This window comes from Mustela nigripes, chromosome 18 (genome assembly GCF_022355385.1).
Source record: "Mustela nigripes isolate SB6536 chromosome 18, MUSNIG.SB6536, whole genome shotgun sequence".
Lineage (NCBI taxonomy): Eukaryota > Metazoa > Chordata > Mammalia > Carnivora > Mustelidae > Mustela > Mustela nigripes.
Genome location: NC_081574.1, coordinates 22,596,698 through 22,616,205, shown reverse-complemented (window position 1 = coordinate 22,616,205; position 19,508 = coordinate 22,596,698). Strand labels below are relative to the sequence as shown.

The following is a 19,508-nucleotide window of genomic DNA, read 5'->3' as shown; positions in this document are numbered from 1 at the left end:
TAAATATCACTAAGGGCCTGAAAATTCTAAATTTTAAATTAAATTTAATTAATACTATTTTTTATTTAAAAATAATTAATATTATTATTAATTAATAATAGTGTATCAGGGTTTCACTTTCTTCTTTTAGAAAATCAATAGAGTGGGGTGCCTGGGTGGCTCATTCAGTTAAGCATCTGTCTTCAGCTCAGGTCATGATCCCAGGGTCCTAGGGTTGAATCCTGAGTCTGGCTCCCTGCTCAGCGGAGAGCCTGCTTTCTCCCTCTCCAACTAACTTTAGATCACTAGAGTACAGTTACTACCAATGGTTGTTCTGAATTCTATATAAGGTTAAGATTAACAGAAGAGTGTGTATAAATGGGGAGGGGAAAGGAAGTCTTTTTTGTTTCCCTTAATTTCAAGACCTTTCTTTGTGGATAAATAATTTTTCACTGTTACTTATTTTCTCTCTGAATTGCAGGAAATTTATTTTTTAATCGAAGGATTTTTTTTATTACAAAAGTGATGCATAGTTCTTGTGTATAATTCAGTAAACAGAATTTTTAAAATTTATAGATATAATTTTTTTCTTTTTCAGCAAAAATGGGATTACACCACACTGAGGAGTATACTACCCAATATTTTTCACTTATTAATATATCAGGGCTATTTTCCTATGTCACTAAATGCTCTAAATACTCTAGTAAACCATTTTTTAGTAACCGTAAAATATTTCATAGAAAACAGTTGTGCCATAGCACAATTTATGAATTACACATGGTTGAATATTTAATTAGGTGAGTCACAGTATTTTACTATTACAAAACAAAGTTAAAATGACCAGTATATATTTATATATATATGCATAAATAGTACCTTGAGATAAATTCCCAAGAGCGGATTTGAATGGTCAAACAAAATCTTTTCATATATATTTCACTCTGCCTCTAGGGAGTTAATAGGAATTTATAGGATTATCAATAATACAGTAATTATATGTTGTACATTTCATAAAAATTATTTTATATTAGAAAAAATTATTTAGGATGGCAAGCTTATTCTCTTTATTGTCTCTTCCATGTCTGTGAAGTCATAATGTAGATTATGTATAAACTATTAAAATTATTTAAATACTGGGGCGCCTGGGTAGCTCAGTGGGTTAAAGCCTCTGCCTTCGGCTCAGGTCGTGATCTCAGGGTCCTGGGATCGAGCCCCACATCAGGCTCTCTGCTCAGCAGGGAGCCTGCTTCCTCCTCTCTCTCTCTGCCTACCTGTGATCTGTCAAATAAATAAATAAAATCTTTAAAAATAAAATAAAATAAAATAATTTAAATACCTAATATCTTGGGAAGTTATATCAAAACAATCTACAAGAACTTCCAACAAGAAGACTACATTTTGTATTCCTAAGTTACACTTTATTAAATGAAAAGCTAGGCAAAAGACTCATCTTTACCCACTATTCTGAAGGCTTTCAAAAACATTACACAAGCAGTCAAATAAAAACTAAAAGAAAGGTTCACTCCTTACTTTTTAATGGGATGTATAAGAGATAGAATATATAGTCTCTGACTTTAAGAAATATATACTCTATATAGAGGGACAAAATAGTAGATGGAGAGACAAAAGGTAAAAACATGGAAGAAAGGAATTAGTCAACTTAGAGTGAATCAAAATAAAAAGCACTATAAAGGTTGAGCTTAATAAGATGGTTTCATGGGGCTCCTGGGTGGCTCAGTTGGTTAAGTTTCTGCCTTCAGCTCGGGTCATGATCCCAGGGTCCTGGGATTTGGGACTCCGCACTGGGCTCCCTGATCAGGTAAGAGTCTGCTTCACCTTCTCCCTTTGCAGCTTCCCCTGCTTGTGCTCTCACTCTCTCTCTCTTTCAAATAAATAAAGATAATGTTTTTAAAAAATAAGATTTCAGGAAGAAAAATATATGAATTTTAATGTCAGGGAAAGACATGAGCATTCTAGGTTTATACAACATACTTGAAAAGATGGTAATAACCTTCCCAGAGCAGAGGAATTGCATTCATGGAAAAGGGTAAATAAACTGATAAGATTTCTGAAGGTCAGACTAAAGCACTGGAATTTAATCTGATAGAAAACATGGCTTTAGGAGATTCTTACGTAGAGCAATGACACAACTGAAATGATGCTTTAGAAAGATAATGCAGCTCCATACCAGAGACAAGCCAGTTCAGCAGTATGTTAGTAACAATTACTCAGGTAATCCTAACTGAGTTAGCTCTGTCATGGGTAAGAAGTGAGACACTGAGCGACTAATGTCAATAATGGGGAATAAGCTCCCTGAATAGTCTTTAGGGATCAGTCTAACATCTTAGGCCCCTTTCCGCACATCCCAGTGGGGTGGTTCTTCCTCCTAGGATAGGGAAATCAATCTTGTCTGTTACCACAGTTTACTCTCCTGCTTTGTTCTTGCTATGTATTTCCTTGGACCTAACTGGTCACAAGACTCATTTCCAATGAATTCTCTGAAGGACCACTTTGTGTGGAGCTCTCATTGTTTCTGAACCATTATCTGAAGCCGTGACTTAGTCTGACATCCTGAACCACACTTTTTGCCTATAACATCTTCATTTGTTATGATCTAATATGGACTTGGTCTGTGAATTCTGCCCCTACCAGCTGCTGCTATTACTGCTCATGATGCCCCTGTATTTTCTCATGAAACTTTCCTCCCTAAGTGTCCGTCATTGGTCCCAGCCAAACCTGCTTGACCACTGCAGCTGGGAATTTGATCCACCTTCCCATGAGCTAATGCTGACAACTCTTCCTCTCCTTAACTTCGACTAACAATCAATCAACAAAACCTGTTGTTTTCCCTCTAATTTCTCACATCCGCCACAGCCACCATTTTGTGTAAGCCCACACTACTTCCCTAAAATTTTACAGGAATGGCCTATTTTTGCCTCTAATCCATTGTCTACTGTCAGAAAACAGGCAGAGCTATAGAACACTTTGAATCCTTTAACCACCTGAGTAACAGTTTCAGAGAAAAAAAATCTGACCAAACAGAGTTAAGTTTTCATTAAAACTCCACTGTAGGAAAGAAATTGAAGATGACAAAGAAATGGAAAAATACTCCAAGCTCATGAATTGGAAGAACAAATGCTGTTAAAATGTCTACATTACCTAAAGTAATCTACTATTTAATGAAATCCCAACCACCCAGCATGTTTCAGAGCTAGAACAAACAATCCTAAAATTTGTAGGGAACCAAAAAAGACCCTGAACAGCCAAAGCAATCTTGAAAAAGAAAAGTAAAGCTAGAAGCATCACAATTCAGGATTTCAAGTAATATTACAAAGCTATAGTGATCAAGACAGTATGGTACTAGCACAAAAACAGATACATTGATCAAAGGAACAGAATAGAAAATTCAGAAATAACTGTATAATCAACTAATCTTGGACAAACCAGGAAAGAACATCCAATGGGAAAAGGACAATCTCTTCAACAAATGGTGTTGAGAAAACAACATAAAAAAGAATGAAACTGGACCACTTTCTTATACCATATACAAAAATTATTTCAAAATGGATGAATGACTTAAGTGTGGGACAGGAAAACATCAAAATACAAGAAGACAACATAGGTAGTAACTTCTCTGACATCAGTTGGAGCAACTTCTTACTAGATTGGGAGGCAAGAGAAACAAAAGCAAAAATGAACTACTGGGACTTCATCAAAATAAAAACCTTAGGCACAGTGAAGGAAACAGTCAACAGAACTAAAAGGTAATCTTCAGAATGAAAAAAGAGATCTGCAAATGACATATCTGATAAAGGGTTAGTACCCAAAATCTATAAAGAACTTAACAAACTCAATACACAAAATCCAATAATCCAATGAAGAGATGGGGAAAAGACATGAATAGACCTCTTTCCAAAGAACACATGCAGATGGCCGACAGACACACGAAAAGATGCTCAGCATCACTCATCATCAGGGAAATGCAAATCAAAACTACAATGAGATATCACCTCACATCTGTCCAGATGGATAAAATTAACAACATGGGAAACAAAAAATTTTGGCAAGGATGCAGAGAAAGGGGAACCCATTTACACTGTTGGTGGGAACGCAAACTGGTGTAGACACTCTAGAAAATAGAAGGTCCCCCAAAAGTTAGACTATGTTGCAGAAATTGCACTCCTAGGTATTTACCTAAAGGACATAAAAATGCTGATTCAAAGGGATACATGCACCCTGATACTTAATAGCAGCATTATCAACAATAGCCAAATTATGGGAAGAGCCCAAATGTATTGATTGATGAATGGGTAAAGGAGTGATGTGTGTGCATATGTGTAACGTGTGTGTGTGTGTGTGTGTGTGTGTGTAGTGGAATATTAATCAGCCATCAAAAAGAAATGCAACCTTGCTGTTTGCAACAACACAGATGGAACTAGAGTGTATTATGCTAAGTGAAATAAGTCAGAGAGGGGTGCCTGGGTGGCTCAGTTGGTTAAGTGACTGCCTTCAGCTCAGGCCATGATCCCAGGGTCCTAGGATGGATTCCCGGGTATGGGGTCAGGGTGGGGGGAGGTCCCTGCTCAGCAGGGAGCCTGCTTCTCCCTCTCCCAATCCCTTGCTTGTGTTCCCTCTCTCACTGTGTCTCTCTCTGTCAAATAAATAAATAAAATCTTAAAAAAAAAAAAAAAAAGGAGATCACAAGTAGGCAGAGAGGCAGGCGGAGAGAGAGAGAAGCAGGCTCCCCGCCGAGCAAAAAGCCTGATGTGGGGCTCCATCCCTGAGGTCATGACCTGAGCTGAAGGCAGTGGCTTAACCCACTGAGCCACCCAGGTGCCCCAAATAAATAAATAAATAAAATCTTAAAAAAAAATCAGTCAAAGAAAAATACCACATGATTTCACTCATATGTGGAATTTAAGAAACAAAACAGATAAACATGGGGGAAAAAAGAGAGAGAAAGCATAAAACAGATTCTTATCTATAGAGAACAAGCTAGAGAGGTGGGGGGGATGGGTTAAATGGGTGATAGGGATTGAGGAGGGTGCTTGGAATGAGCACTGGGTATTATATGTAAGTGATGAATCACTAAATACTAATCCTGAAAATAATATTGCATTATATGTTAACTAAAATTTAAATAAAAACTTGAAACAACTACAAACTCCACTTAATGAAGTCTACCCCTTGTTGCTTTAGCAATAGTGCCCATCATTTTTTATAATGGCATTAAGTGGTTCCTACAGGTCTATTTAGCAACACCTTAAAAGGACTGGGAAGGAGTCTGAGAATGGTTTGTGCTCCAGACAAAAAAAGTTTATTGTAAAAGGAAAGAATATGTTTTATGTATAAAAGAGATAACCTGAGTCTGGATGCTTAAAAGGGCTTCCTTTTACTGCAAACTTGTTGCTTCCATCACTGCCTCTTCTTAATTGAGATAAATCATACAGTGCAATAATATATATTGGCGCTTCTCAAATGCAACATAAACTGGTTGATCCAGTATGCTGGCCTGACCCTAAAAGAGTCTAGTTATCATCAACTGGAATGAATGGGTTCATCTGGCCGGACAGTGGGATGAGATGAAGAGCAGAACAGGAAATCAATACTTTGGTCGGCTCTGTATTCTCTATTCTCCTCCACTGACTTGTCTCTTCCTACTCAGATGCCATACTGTTTTCATCACTATAGCTTTGGTGATGTTTTGATATCAGTAAGCAAGATTTCATCCTATTAATCAATCTTTTAAAAATATTCATAGTGATTGATATTCAAGTTTCTCCTAAGTGAACTTTAAAATCACTGTGTCAAATTCTATTTAAATAATCCTACTAACATTTTGTTGGGGATGACATTCAACTTTGGTGTAATTTAGGACACTTGATTTTTCCCATCTGGAAACATGGATATCTGTTTATTCAGGTCTTCAACTAGGACTTTCAGTAAAGTTTTACAGTTTGCTTTACATAAGTTTTAAGTATTTTTTGGTAGATTTTCATAGTTTCTGTGTAATTGTGAATTGTGAATGGAACCTATTATTCCTGTTATATTTTCAACTGGTTATTTCTGATGAATGGGAAAGCTAATGATTTTGGCATATTTGCTTTGTATCCAATTACCTTTTTAAATTTCTTCATTCCTTTTAATATTTTTTTCTTCTATTTTCTAAGTAAGCAATCATAAATTCTTTCATAATCAATAACAGTTAAAGCCTTTCCTTTTTAATATTTATACTTCATTTTCATTGCCTTAATAATAAGACTTCCGTGTCTCTAAATAGGATGTTGAGTAGTTATCAGTAATAGTAAGCATAATTATCTTGTTCCATGTTTTGAAGAGAATGCTTCTAATGAATTGCCATTAAATGCAGTGTCTGCTATTGATTTTGATCATTATCTTGTACTTTAAATTAGGTATGGGTATACTGTCTTCCTTTGTTCACTGGAAATAAGTGGGTTTAGAGTTAGACTGGTCTTCAGAGACCTTAGAGATCATCTGGTCCTCTTGTTTCTTTACCTTTTTCATCAAATTAGAAGCATCAAGATGAGTCCCCAAACAAAAATTTAAAATGTGTTGGGCAAGTACAGCACAAGCAGAAATCCTCGAACAAAAACTCAAAAGGTACTGGAAAAAACTCATTATTTATATTATCTTTTAACAATTTTTGGTTTCTGAGATGAATGTTTAAAATCAACTAATAAGCTAACGTAAATTCATTCTTTCACCAAACAGACACTTGGTGTGTGCCTACTATATACAAATGAATTAATTGTAAAATAATAGATTGGAAGATTATTACTTTATTTAAAACTGTTGTTAGAGACAAATATGAGTAAGCTTGGTTTAATCATATTCTATCTATATATATGCCCAGTCACTCTCAAACCTTCCAATTGTCCACATCCTTATTTCTCTGTGGTTTACAAACAGACTACTTTCTTTCTTTCTTTCTTTCTTTCTTTCTTTATTTATTTATTAGAGAGAAAGAGAGAGTATGGGTGGGGAAGGGGCAGGGGGAGAGGGAGAAGCATATTCCGTGCTGAGTGGGGAGCCCAAATGTGGGACTCGATCCTGGGACCCTGGGATCATGCCCTGATCATAACCCTAACCGACTGCAGGTGCCCCCAAAACAGGCTATTTTTTTAATGAATGATTTAAGAGCACAGATAAAGAATTCAGGTTTTTTTGTTTGTTTGCTTACTGTGGTACAGTTCTAACCACATTTAACTTTATAGTGTTTAGGTTAATAAGGAGCAGTGGCCCATGAAGTTCAGCTAAGGATTGACTTGATCCACTAGAACCCCTGAGGAAAGGGGCAGCTTCAGACCAGTCGATTTCCAAAATAGGAGACAGCGCTCTCAGACCTTTAAAGGATTCAGCTTTGCTTTTGAACTTTCCAAAGTTTAAAAAATCTAAACCTATTGAAGTTCTAACATCACTCTAATGAGCATTCAAAAACAAGAACCAATAAATAAAGGTGAAAAATGATATTCAAACCAGTTTACTAATCCTCTTGGCAGTCTTGCTTACTTACAAATGACAATGCTCTTGTATCATGTTAATGTTCAGAGCATTTTTAAAAAACAAATACAGCCATTTCCCTGTAGCACACTGGTGTGAACCTATGGGTATAATCCTTATATTACAACGAACAGGTGAAGTTTACCAGTATTCACTGGCTGACCTATTTTAATACCGTTTTTGCTTATCTAAATCCAATATATCTTTCTAAAGCTTAAAACTAACCTAAACATTTTTCATTTATACATACTGTTTCATTAAATAATACCTTTTGCATCAGAAATTCCCAATATAGAAAAACTCATCAATAAGTACAGTATAGCTAAGATGAATGTGGAAAAACTAACCTGAAAGCCGAAAAACCTGAATTATTTACGTTTAGTTGTTAAAACATTAATTATTTTTTTTTAAAGATTTTATTTATTTATTTGACAGAGAGAAATCACAAGCAGGCAGAGAGGCAGGCAGAGAGAGAGGAGGAAGCAGGCTCCCTGCTGAGCAGAGAGCCCGATGCGGGCCTCGATCCCAGGACCCCGAGATCATGACCTGAGCCGAAGGCAGCGGCCTAACCCACTGAGCCACCCAGGCGCCCAAAACATTAATTATTAAAGTGAAAATCTCCATTATCAATCCAATATTATATACTTAAAAAATAAGCAATAAAATATGGCTAGACCATTTGTTAACCACAGGGAAAAAATACTGACAGAAGTTAATAGAAGTCATGGTCATTTAAGAAAAATTCTTAATTTCCATAGGTTGGCAGTCAAACCGAAAAACACCTATTTAGGAAATTTAGGAAATGACAGCCTTTAAATTGTTAAGGAATATTAAAAAGAGAAAACCCACAAGTTTATGGTGATTACAAAGAGAAATCACCTCTCTAAGAACTTAGCTGGTGGGTACCAGAAGCCAGATGGAGTGGAAGACTGGTTATCTAAGAAATAATTTCTCCAAAGTAGACACAACACAGAGCTTCCACATTCCATCTTTCCTGGAGATGCTCCTTTTAAATGGTTTATTCTAAAGCGAAATCTTTTCTCTGCATGTACTCCTGCGTTGGAAGTTACTACTGTTGTTGTTATTATCGGCAGACCTATTGAAAAAGCTCTTAAATGCAGGGAGACTGAAACATAATTTCTGTTAGGCAATCCATGAAGGATAGCTTATTAATTATCGATTTTAAAAATATGTTCTAATTAAAAATTCTTAGAGAGTAAATGTAATTAATATTTGTATCCTGAATTCCTCTTTTCCCTGGTGTTTAGAGGAACCAGTCTTCATTGTGAGAACTCATACCAAAATAGTGTCCGGGACTTCCTCTTCCTATAAGCATCTGTTGAAGATACTTAAGCACTATTTGTGGCATTTGTTTCACTTCAGTCCCTGGAACCAATCCTGTGCTACCCTGGAAGTAATCAAAGACTTTTAGGCCAGAGATTTGGGAGGTAGTGTCTGTCCTGCTCTGGAACCAGGAACAGAGCTTCCAATATGCTTCCTCTTACCAGAACCTATCCCTTATTTCCCAGTTTTAGTATTTGTGTTCCTACCTGCCAACCAGTCCCTGAGGCCTTTTCCTGAATACTGCAGTAGTTCCCCTGCGATTACAGTGCTTGCTTATCTGCTTGTGCCAGTGCTGAGTGTTAAGTTGCTATTTATCAGGTCTCCTAGATGCTATTTTAGATGCCTCCTACAGAGATCTGCTAATTGTCAACATATTCAAGGACTGTCTACTGCTAGTACCTCATGAAACCAACTAAGCTAATACTAATCAATAGCTAGTCCTAACCTGTTGGAAGAAACAAGAATGAGTCTGATCTCACTCTGTGCTTGAGATGAGTTCTGGGAACTATAATGGTCTCTGAGCTATAGTCAGCTCTAGTAATATTTTCGATCAACTCAGCTTTTCATTTCTCTGGAAATGAGAAACGTCTGCAGCTATTTCCAAGATGAGTCTCTGCTCTGTATCAAATAGTCTCTGTGATTCTTCCACTCAGACTCTCAGAAAGGAGACCTGTCATAAAGCCTCTGCAGCCATGCCCTCTATATGTATAAGATACCGCTCCAATCCAATCCTAATCACATCCTTATAATAACATATCTGAAACTTTGACACCAGTGAGAGTATTGAAAGTCCCCTGAGAGTCAACACTGTACTTCAAATAAATCCTAGTCATTTTCTTCATATATCCCTGTTATGTCACTTGTACTCCTTCCCCCACTCATATCGGGTTGCAATAACCTGTTTACATATCTGTCTCTGCCATTAAACCAGGAATTCCTTGAGAGGAGTAGTAGTTGTTACGTTTAAAAGAACTTAACCAGTGATGAACATAATGCCTGGCACATCTGAGATTATTGTGTGAATAAACAAGTGCTTGTGGATGAAAACAAAATTGGCAGCTGGATAATAAAGGAGCCAAAGGAATACTGAGTCTGGTCAGGTGGCAGACAAAGATAAACAAGAGAAGCTTCTGCTTCCAAACTAGGAATTTAGAGTGAGATAATAAAAGATAATCTAAAGTTTTAGTGAGAAAGATATGGCATAATTTGTGGGTATCTTTTTTAGAAGTTGTACAAACACATCTTTAAAACCAATGTTGGGGGCGTCAGTTGGGTGGCTCAGTTGGTTAAGCATCTGCCTTCAGCTCAGGTCAAGATCTCAGGGTCCTAGGATGGATTCCAGGGTTTGGGGAGGAGGGGGGTTGGTCCCTGCTTGTGTTCTCTCTCTGTCAAATAAATAAATAAAACATTAAAAAATGTTAAAAAAAAAAAAAACTAATGTTGGCTTTTAATACATTATATGTTAATAATGAGAATTGACCCCTCCCAAGTGACTGCAATATATAAAAACTACATACGTGTATTTTTTCATATTTAGATTTTAAAAAGGTTCTATGTACTTAAAATTTTAAAGAACAACTAACCCTTGAACAGCACAGGTTTGAACTGTACATGCCCATTACACAATTTTTTTCGATCAATATAATACAGTTCTATAAATGTACATTCTCTTATGATTTTCTCAACATCTTCTTTTTCTAGCTTACTTTTTGTAAGAACACAGAATACATATAACATTCAAAATATGTATGTGTTAATCCACTACTTATGTTACTAGTAAGGCCTTCCAATCAACAGTAGGTTATTAGTAGTTATGTTTCTGGAGGAGTCAAAAGTTATATGGGGGTTTTCAACTGGAGGGGTGGTGATGCCTCTAACTTCTGCATTATTCACGGGTCAACTATAATTATAATATTACTAGCTACGTATCACTTCACTTCGCTTCTTTCAGTTACACATTACTAATTCTTTTCTTTTTTTTTTTTAAGATTTTATTTATTTATTTGACACACACACAGAAAAATCACAAGTAGGCAGAGAGGCAGGCAGAGAAAGAGGGGGAAAGAGGCTCTCTGCTCAGCAGGACTAGATGCAGGACTAGATCCCAGGACGCTGAGATCATGACCTGAGCTGAAGGCAGAAGCTTAACCCACTGAGCCACCCAGATGCCCTACCAATTCTTTTTCTACAATAAAAAATAATTTTTGCTTCTATAATATTGCTTCAAAAAGGGTTAATGAAATTCAAATTTTTCTAATTTTTGATTATAGAAATAAGAACAAATGAACAGTACATTTAGTGAGAATTTTATCAGTATATGAATAGGGAAGGCCGGATAGAGAATACAGCTTTTCAAAATTTGAATCAATAGTGGTAGTTACAACGTAAAAGTACTTTACTGTTGGAGAAAATGATAAATACAAATATGGTCTGAAAGATGTTCAAATTTAATAGATTACCCTCTTTCCTACACGAAGGATTGCAGGAGGGTACAGCAGTAGAGGGAAGAGAAGCCAGAACAGAAAAAGTAAGGGAAATAGAGCATATGATTTATTTGGCACAATCCTGTACCAAGTACAAGACTCAGACTGTGGATATGAGCCAGGAATACAGGTGATACACAGTGGTTCATGCAGCAAGAAAATTGGCTTAAGACCATTATTAAAAGGGGAGGGTGTGTGTTGTGGTGAGTGGTGTATATTTTATAAGACTGATGAATCACAGACCCGTACCCCTGAAACAAATAATACATTATATGTTAATAATAAGTTTTAAAAAGACCATTATTCAAAGACGAGATGAACGAGTACCAAATCAAGAGAAACCTGGATTCAGAAAGAAGAAATTTAGTCCCTGGAAAATGGGCATAAGGCCACTGGGGTATAAGACAGGAACCCATAAGACAAGGACTAAATCACAGAGATCACTTCCATTAATAATGTCAAAAGTGGACAATTAGCCATCAAGCTCCTTTGTCTTAGTGTCTATGGTCAGGCTGAACCTATAGGTCTGCAGTTAGGTGAACTTTCATACCACAAGAATACAGGAGACCATGTAGCTGACAAAATTAATTTACCTTCAACAAAAAATAATCATTTATTTCCTTTTCAGTGATCAAAGACTTCACCAATTAATCCTTTCTCTACTGTATTAGGATAAATTCCTCAATATAATGGCTCAAACATGAGCACGTTTCAAAAATGAACACAAAAATGGTGTTCATTTCTCTCTCATAAGAGTCCAGAGAGGACATTCTGGGAGTAGGGTTGACGAGTGGGATCAGGGAACTCTGCTTCAGTGACTCAGGGTGATACCACTATCAACTGAGGTGGGGAAGGGGGAGGGGGCATGCAAAAAGTTCATGTGATAAGCTTTTTATTGGACAGGACTCGAAGTGGTATAAATCACTTCTGCTCACATTCAGTTGAGGAGAACTTAGTCACATGGCCACACTTAAATGTAAGGGATGACGGCAAAAAAAACACTGGGCATTTACAGCCCGAGTTATAGGGGGGAAGGGAAGAGATTATGGTCAAAAGCCTGCAGTCTTGTCATACCAACTTCGGGTATCAAGGACTCATGGAATATAAAGGACAAGGGAGAAAAGTATTAGAATTATATGTATGTTTAACAAAGACCTGGAGCAATTCACTTCCAAAACAAACCACATATGTAGGATTGGAAGCCTTATGGGAGATAATACTTTCGAATTACCTTCATGAATTTTTCAGGAAATACTAAACTGCTATGATTCACCTAGGTTGAGTTCTACGCACTTTGTCTTCTGCATTCCGTATCTCTTTCCAAAGTCTTAGATGCCAGCCAGTATTGACTTGAAGTTTAATGTTTGCATTTGCACTCTCCTTAGCTCTGTTTTTCCAAATTTAGCAAAATGCTTCTGTATCTCTGACCTTTTCACAAAGCACTGCAGTGAGATTAAGAAAACACTGGGTCTGGTCCTCCATCCTTAAATGTTGAGAGATGTCCAGTGTAAACAGATGTTTTGTGTTCCACCTCCACAGACCTACCCACATTAGCTACGGGACGTTAAAGAGTAACTACCATCCTACGGCTTAATTTATGAAATCTGAATTGAACTGTCTCTAGGGAAAAATATAAAGGTCTTCAAATTTTTGCTCTATAGTTCTAAAACTGAGTTCTTTCCAAACTAAATTTGATGACAGATTGTTATACTCAAAATATTTTTTAAAAGTCTAAAAACTCTAAGTCTAAAAGCCAAGTAACAGAGAAAAAAAAAATTACCTGAAAATTCATATATATAAACTTAAGTTTTATTTTTAACTTGTTTCAAATTTAAACAGCTTCCTTTCTTTTGTTAACATAGTAAAATTCACTCTGAAAATAAAGTGTCAACAAACTTCAAAAAATGAAATTATACCATGTGTGCCTGACAAATATTAACTGTTAAATATAATGTAATTATGATTTCTTGGCTTCTTATAGGCATGTTCTAAGTAGATATGTTAAAATTTTTATAGTGTTATTTTTCACAGATTAGGAGACTACAGACATTTAAGTTTAAGGGAAGGTATCACTGCAAAATTTTTAGATGTGGCAAATTTTGTGAAGGAAATGGAATTTTTCATTTCAAAAAGATCTTACACAACTGCTAAGAAAACTACCCAAGCATGGATCTTAGAGTTGGCACATAAATTACCTTTTAAATATAAGTGTGAAGGCCACACTTCAGGAAAATGAAATCACAGAAGTCTAGAGTTAAAGAAGAATTTAAGTCTGCCTTTTCAGTTTATTCCTCCTAGGAAATCACATTTTATACATTCTAAGAAATTATTTTATGGAAATTGCTTAACATTCTTTTCAAGTTTGCTAAAAATGTTTAGGGAATTTTCTTCCTAGCTCTAGAAAGCTCTTATCTTTTCTGTTTTACTGAAAAATTGTGAGCTACATTTTAATCTCAGTTTTCCTATTTATAAAAATGGAGAGTTTACATGGACATTAAAATTACAAATACAATTGTAAAACAAAATACATAATTTATTCATAAAAATAAGCAATGATCATTTTCAGGTAACTTTGTGGAACCTCTAAGTCATATGGAAATGAACCAGATGAATGGTTTAAGAAGTGGGAGAAATAATAAAAGCCACATATTTTAATTACCTCACCTTTCCAAAAGAAATAAAAATATTGTGTCAGTGCAATTATCTTCTTTGGAATTTCCAAACTCAGACCTTTGCAACTAGTACTTAGATGTTACTTCTTAAGGTAGTGAAACAAGGGCCTTCAGGCAACAGAGTACATCATTATCCTTCCTATGAATAACAGAAAGCGAAGGTTCACTGCCAAGGCACAGTCTCATGTTACCTCAGGTCAGCAATTTGAAAATTTACTCTGTGGTAAGGTCTGATTTACCCAGGGAGGCAAGATTAAATGCCAGATAAAGGATTCACTACTTGACAATTAGAGAAACTGATGCCTACAAGCTGATAAGACCCTAAAGAGGTAACTTGAAACAATTATATCAATTATCTAAACACTGTATAATGTATTAGCTTTTAGCAGGTGAGAAATAGAGCCATGAGAATGAAAAACAGAAGAAAGAAAAATAAAAATCATTTATATTAACCAACATTATTTTGATTACTTATCCTTATTAGCTTCTTTAAAAATTGTTTGATATTAAATCAAACTAACACTAATTTTAAAAATAAAGAATAATCAAGCATTTATTTGATTTCATGTGGGAAGCTAAGCATTTGTTATTATGTCCTACCTGGTACTGGCAACAGGGCTAACATTTTTATAAAACACCTAAGAGCAAAAACCTTTTAAATTTAGATTTTTATGTCATATTTTCTGGATAAGAATCTTATGAAATTCTGTTCACATCTATTTTTATTCTAGCTAAAAAGATGTTCACGGAAGTATTACACTTGGCTTTCTCAAATGGCTTCAGGCTCATTTACAAGCTTCTAAGAAGATAAAAGGGGTAACATTTTCTTTGCTTGTTGGGTGGTCGAAAGGTTACATATCAAATTCCAGTGTGGGAAAATCCCAAGTACTCTAGATGAAATGTTTTGATGCTAGGTAAATGTGTCCCTTTGGAAATACATACAGTCTGAAGAGGAGCCAATAGTATTTCCCTGGCTGGGTTCAAATAGGAAAAAGAAGTTGTAAATTTAAAAAAAAAAAGTAACTGAAAAACTGATCACTTAGTCTCCACTTGTTACAGGAGTTTACATTATAAGATTCTTTACAAGTTTACAAAGTACTTCACAAATAACCACCTCAGTATTGATAGGAGGATGATGTGAGTAAAGGTTCTTTAGGGAGACAGTATATGTATTTCTAAGGAGGCCGTATGTGAAATGTGTATTTCATCTCTTCTTGCCTATTCAAAGCCTTTGCTCCAGAAATACCACCTTTGGCCTGCCTCCCTCCCTCACTTTTTTCCCTCTCCTACTGAATACTCCCTTCAGCATACACATGCTGGCATTCCTCCAGCCTCAGAAGGCTTCCTGTCCTACTTCTCCATTTAGCTACTCTTCCCTTCTTCCCCACTTTGTCTCTTGCATTCATTTCCTGTCTCTGATTTCCTCTACTTCAGTAGGTTCTCCCCTCTACCACCCCACTAAAACTGCTTACCAAGGTCATTGATGACCTCTTTGTTGCTAAATTCAAAGGTTAGTTCTCAGTTTTCATCATACAGCATCTGACATAGTCAATAACTCTTTTAACCTTAAAACAATTCTCTCAGTTTCCAAGACTTCACTTTCCTGGTTTTCTTTTTACTCTTCTGACATTCTTCGCACTTTTGCTGATACTTCTTTGCCAATCCTCAGACCTTGTCTCTTAAAAATCTATAATTACTTCTTTGATGATCTCATCTGGCCTTTACATATTATAAGTATACTGACAAATACAAAATTTATACATCTAGCCTTCTGAAATAATATAAATTCCACAAACCAGGAATTTTTAAGCAGTACACTTCAGTTTCCCCAGTTTCTTGCTTGTAGCAAGTGCTTCAATATTGGCTAAATAAATGAATGCATGAAGGTAGTTGTAAAAGTACAATTATTATTTAATAATTCCTTTAAAAATTAAAGCATATTAAAAATAAAAAATGAGGGGCACCTGAGTGACTCAGTGGGTTAAGCCTCTGCCTTCAGTGCAGGTCATGGTCTCAGGGTCGTGGGATCCAGCCCCCATCTGGGCTCTCTGCTCAGCAGGGAACATGCTTCCCCCTCTCTCTCTGCCTGCCTCTCTGCCTACTTGTGATCTCTCTCTCTCTCTGTCAAATAAATAAATTAAATCTTTAAAACAAATCAAAAGCTATCTGGCATTAATGTAATTGACTTCAGAACTGTGGGATGGAGAAGGCAGTACAGTTAAATCTGTTCAGTAATCTGCCTTGTGTGTGGGTAACCACTTGTAGAAACAGGATGTATAACTTTCAAGCTACTATAGAGAGAGAAAAGAGAAAAAATAGGACTAATCTAATGTCAGGGCATAAAAAGAAAAAAATTACACATCTAATACAGCAAAAACATGTAGATATGTCAATAAATATGAGTGGGTTAGACTCATTAAAAAAGAGCAACTCATATTTTTAAGAAGCCATATAAACATTCCTTATAAGAGTCCGAGTTAGACACTGCCCATGTGTATAAAAATATACAAAATTAAGGGCCAAAAGCATGAAATGGGACAAAGAAAAATTCACCAAGAAGACATTACACACATAAAACAAGACAACTTAAAATTATACGATGGAAAACCTGTTCAGAAAAATGCAATTTGACCAATTCATAATCACAGCTGAGATGTCAATACATCTCTACTAGAAATGGGCAGATCAAATCTAGAAACCATGTAAGAAAAAGAATCTGTGTAACAAAACAAATAGATGTTGATTTGTTTTTAATAAACAAAATGTATCAACTGACCATAGATTAGTCTTCACAAGAATATCAATAAGATAAAAATGTGGGAGTTATATAGGTTCAAAGAAATATTCACAGAATATTAGACAGTAGTGAATATAAATTTACCAGGAGTACTTATATCAATATAGATAAGTTTCTTAAATATAATACTAAATAAAAACATGGATTATAAAAGGATACATCAAATAAGTATATATTATTCAGGGGTACACTCATTTGTAAAAAAAATTATGAAAACATGCATGGGAATGATAAAAATCAAATTTAGAACCAGTGGTTATCTCTTTGGGGAAGAGAGAATTATGATAGAGGTATATATGTTGATGGTTTATTTTTTAAGCTGTCAGTGTGTATACAGCTCTGCATTATATTCATATCTATTTACTATATTTTTGAAAGTTGGATATATGTTGTTTTTAAACATATCACTCAGGTTTTATTCCTTGTCTCATATGGAAAAATGTTAAAATTTATCAACAAAGAAATGAACATGAAAAAGACCACTATGAAAAATTTGAGATACACTACTGTATTATCAAAAATTCTTGGGTTAAAGAAGAAACAAAAACTGAGATTACAAAGGTTTTGAAAATAAGTGACACTTAGGGACTCACAACCAGCAATCTGTGTAATTTGGTCAAGGCCACTACTGACATGGGAAAATTAATATCCTCTAATATATTTTTTTAAAAATAAGAATTTAAAATAAATATATGTATTCAACTCAAGAAGCCAAAGAAAGGATAAGATAAATTTGAAGAAAACAAAAGAGTATAATCAATAAAGATAAAAGCAGAAGTAAAAATAATAAAACAGTAAGTGATTTTAATTTTTAAAAGTAGTACCTGAAAAGACTAATAAAATAGAAAAACCTCTACCAATCTGATTTTAAAAAAGAATTGAACATGAAATAAACAACACTGAACATAAATTACAGTATATCCAGAGTTTGGGAGAGTACCCAATTATAAGACAAGAATCAGAAATCTAGAATATATTGATATAGTAACAATGTAATAAGCAGTTTAAAGGCCAGAACAACAGGGACAGTATTGTCATATCTGTGTTACAAAGAAAATGATGTATATGTTTAAGTTTATAGGTCCGTAAATGAATTTTAAAGGCCTAAGATGAGAGAAAACATTTATGACCCACAAAGTAAGAATAGGATTTAATACTTACATATCCTAGAAATCAATAAATTTTTTAAAATTGGCAGAAGATATTAAAAGCCAAGTCCAAGGAAACTATAAACAAACAAAAAACTCTCTACTTCACCAGTAATCGTAGAAATGGAATTTCTAACAATCATGATAAATCATTTTTTCACACTCATGTTGGAAATAATTAAATTTGAAAGTATTAAAGGGGACACTAGAAGTCCATCATAATTGCTGACAGAAGTATATTTTGATGCAACCATTTTAAAGAACAATTCAGTGAAATAAGTCAAGCAGAGAGAGTCAGTTATCGTATAGTTTCACTTATTTGTGGAGCATAACAAATAGCATGGAGGACAAGGGGAGATGGAGAGGAGAAGGGAGTTGAAGGAAATTGGGAGGGGAGGAGAACCATGAGAGACTATGGACTCTGAAAAACAACCTGAGGGTCTTGAAGGGGGGGGAAGTTGGGGGAACCAGGTGGTGGGTATTAAGGAGGGCATGGATTGCATGGAGCACTGGGTGTGGTGCAAAAACAATGAATACTGTTACGCTGAAAAGAAAAAAAAAAAGAACAATTCAATAGCTGCTATTAAAACCCAGTACAATGCTAGAGACCTAGCACTGTAACATGTGCATCTACACAGAAACCTGGATATTCACTGCAGGACTATTTCTAAATAGAAAAAAATAGAAACATTCAAAATTCCCATCAGTGAGATAATACTTAAATAAATTATGGCTCATCAGTGAGTAGTAGTCTGTGGCCATTAAAAAAAATATGGTAGATCAGCAAGTGGTACTACCATAAGATTCACAAGACACACAGCTTGGTGGGAAAAAAGTTATGAAAGAATGGGTTAAAAAAAAAAAAGACAGAAACTAAGGTCACACTTTAAAGAATCATAAATACACATGTATAGACTTTAAAAAAGCAGTGGAATGCTGTATTATTTTTTAAAAAGCATATATTATTAGCCTCATTTTACAAGAGTTACTAGCCTAATCTAGAGTAGCCCTCATCACGGCCATACAGATAGCAACTGAGTCTATGATCAAATCCAGCGTTCCTTCACATTACACAATTTGGCATTTTTGAATAAAAGTGCATTGGTTTGGGGGTACCTGGGTGGCTCAGTGGATTAAGCCACTGCCTTCGGCTCAGGTCATGGTCTCAGGGTCCTGGGATGGAGCCCCGCATCAGGCTCTCTGCTCGGCAGGGAGCCTGCTCCCCCCATCTCTCTGCCTGTCTCTCTGCCTACTTGTGATCTCCCTCTCTGTCCAAAAGAGAAAAAAAAAATAAAAGTGCATTGGTTTTGTAACCCTTCAGGCCTACCTTCAAATGCCAACTTCACCCCTTCCTAGTTAGGTAACCTTGGAAAAAATAATCTCTCTGAACTTTAGCATTTTCAACTATAAAAAATGGGCAAATAAATATTAACTCCACAAACTATAAAAATTAAATGAAAATTTAATGAGAATACCTCCTTCTCTGTCAGCCAATAGAATCGGTTCATCAAGAATGTCTATTCTGTTGATCAGCAAGGTCCAGAAATCGTCTTTGGCAGCTCAG

At 35.5% G+C, this 19,508-nt stretch overlaps 1 protein-coding gene across 1 annotated transcript in view; it reads right to left on the bottom strand.

The window, feature by feature from the left end:
* The window catches only part of MICU3 (mitochondrial calcium uptake family member 3), a 101,238-nt gene that overhangs the window by 56,209 nt on the left and 25,521 nt on the right, over positions 1–19,508 (bottom strand).